Genomic DNA, 2,799 nt, shown 5'->3' on the forward strand with positions numbered 1-2,799 from the left:
GAATCGGCACGAGTGATTGGTTGTAATTAATTAGTAGAAGAGCATTGAGTGACCAGTAGTAAATTTCTTTCGATTTTTCGTTAGATTTATTAGTTTTCTTCTACGTTTTAGAATAAGGCTAGTTAATGATAGTTTTCGAATATTCTATAGTAATTGTTTGGATATGAAGCAAAGAAGAGGCTATATGCCGAAGAAGCCCCCACAAATTGTGGCTCAAGAGGGCAACTATTAGATTATTGAGTTATTTTCGAAGGTTCGACAGAACGCTTCGAAAATGGCTCTTAGTCATATTTTAATTTTACTATGTGGTCATTCAAAACGCTCTTATGTAATAATAATGTTGATTTCAGAAACTCGGACGAACTAACACGTGCGCGAATGGGATTATTACATATTTTATTCATTATTATTATTATTAAAGTCGGGTTGTAAATTCTTCTTATCTTTACATTTCCGTTTCTAAAGTTTTCTTTCTAAGTTGCACTGAATAAAAGGACATATGGGATTAAAACAAGTGCACAGAGAGGTGAGGCAAGTTCTTTCTTTTGCGCGTTACAGGAAAAGAATATATAAATATATAAATTAGATTATGATCGAAAATTTTTTATTTTGTTTTTCTCTTATAAATTTAATTTGAATTACATTCCAAATTTTATTTTTCGTAAGTAATACACACACACACACACACACACACACATATATGATGCTGAAATGACTGCAGATATTACGAATGGCTGAAAAATGAAGAACTGTATATGATAGTTTCAACAATTATTCTAGATTAATTGTTCCAATTTAATTACTTTATTTTCTCTCGGGTAGGACCTTTGGGAGGGACTCTTGGGTGTGGGCCTTTGAGCGAGTTACTGTCTCAATATCTTGCAAAGTTCCTTTCTCTTCTCTTTTTCTTTCTATTCTTTATCTTCTTTTTCTTTTCTTTTAATATTTTTCTGTTTCAGGTTAGATCATCGAGGAATGGATCATCCAGAGATGGATCATCGTGGGAACGGTCATCGTGAAATTTATTTCTTGAATTATTATACATTTTTATTTATTCTATACATTTCTATTTATTATATGCATTTCTATCGATTATATATATTTCTATTTATTGAAACGCATAGGTATATAATAATTTAAACAATTATCCGAGATTAATTATTTTACTTTCTCTTGATTTTGGTACTTTGATTTTCTCGGGTAATGCGATCTTTCATGATGCAAAATATTTCACTCGCACGCATATTCCCAGTTTCTTTTCTCCTTTTTCTCTTCTTTTGTTGCTCTCCTCTTTTCTTTGTTTCTTTCTCATCGTCTCATCTTCTTTTACTCTTTCTCTTTTCCTGTTTCTAAATCATCGAGGGATCGATCATCGTGGGATTTTTACACGGAAGTTAATGGAACCTCTCTGCATATAATTCATATTATATTCAAAGAGGGTATGTCTCCTTGCTTCCGTACGCGAATGATAGGGAAAACACTCACGCGCGTGTCGGTCGTCACGCGCGTGAGTATTCGCGGTCGCGAAATTAAGTCCTGCCGAGGACTACGTTTTGATTTTTGAAATATAGACACGACCGGTCGTGTCTCGAGATGTCTGAAACTGAAGGTGTGGACGGTGGAGCTTTCCATCTCCAGTTTTCCGAAAAACCTGAAACTCCCGAAGCGGAAAGACATCTCGAACGCGAATATAGACTAGAGTCCCCGTTAGCCCGTGGGTCCTCAGATGCAGCAACCTCCAAGTGGTGGGACCTGGGTCGGTAATACTTGCGATATATGGAAATCTAGGTCTAAATTATATCTAAAATTTATAACTAAATTATATATACAGTTATATAGCGCAAGTACTACCGGGCGAATGGCTGCATATTTCAATGGTTTTCCAAAATCTCTTTTCTGTTTAATTTCAATGAGATGTTCAATTAATTATATTTTAAATTGTTAGTTATATTTCGACAGATAAATAAATGGAATATATCAAAATACTAAGTTAATTTTCTAAGAAAATGCACAGAAAACTCTTCTGTCACACTTATGTTCTCTTTCATTTATTCTTATTTGCTTTTATTAATTACATACTTTCTTTAATAATATTAATTATATTCTGTTATTCATTATATTAATTTTATTAATGATTATTCTCGGGTGGGACCCTTGGGAGGTGCCCTCGGGTGTGGGCCTTTTGGCGGGTTGCCGTCTCGGCATCTTTTGAAATTCTTTATCTTTTTTCTTTTCTTTTCCTACTTTCTTTTTTCTCTTTCTCCTTTGCTCTTCTTTTATTCTTCTTCTGTTTCAGGTTAGATCATCGAGGGACCGATCATCGAAGAATCTATAATCGTGAAATTAGATATTTACAGGAAAGTTATTAAATATAAATATATAATTGTGTATATTATTCTTGCATATAATTACCTCTTTTTCTTTAACTTTTTTCTGTTTCAGGTTAGATCATCGTAGGATCATCGATCATCGTGAAAGTAAATTTTTACAAGGAAGTTTTAATCATATATTTGTTTTTTATTTTATTTTATTTAATCATTAATTTACTTTTTAATTATTAATATTATTGTTTAATTGTATTTTGATTTTAAATATATATTTATATATAAATGGCTTTTTGCATACAATATTGCATATTATTTTTGCATATAATTAGCCCTTTTTCTGTTTCAAGTAAGGTGATCGCTGGATCTATCATCGTGGATAGTTTGCACGGAAGTTAAAGGAACTTCTCTGCACATAATATTTATTATATGCAGGAAGGGTATGTCTCCTTGCTTCTGTACGCGAATGATAGGG

The sequence above is a fragment of the Vespula pensylvanica genome, chromosome 2 (genome assembly GCF_014466175.1).
Source record: "Vespula pensylvanica isolate Volc-1 chromosome 2, ASM1446617v1, whole genome shotgun sequence".
In the NCBI taxonomy this organism is placed as follows: domain Eukaryota; kingdom Metazoa; phylum Arthropoda; class Insecta; order Hymenoptera; family Vespidae; genus Vespula; species Vespula pensylvanica.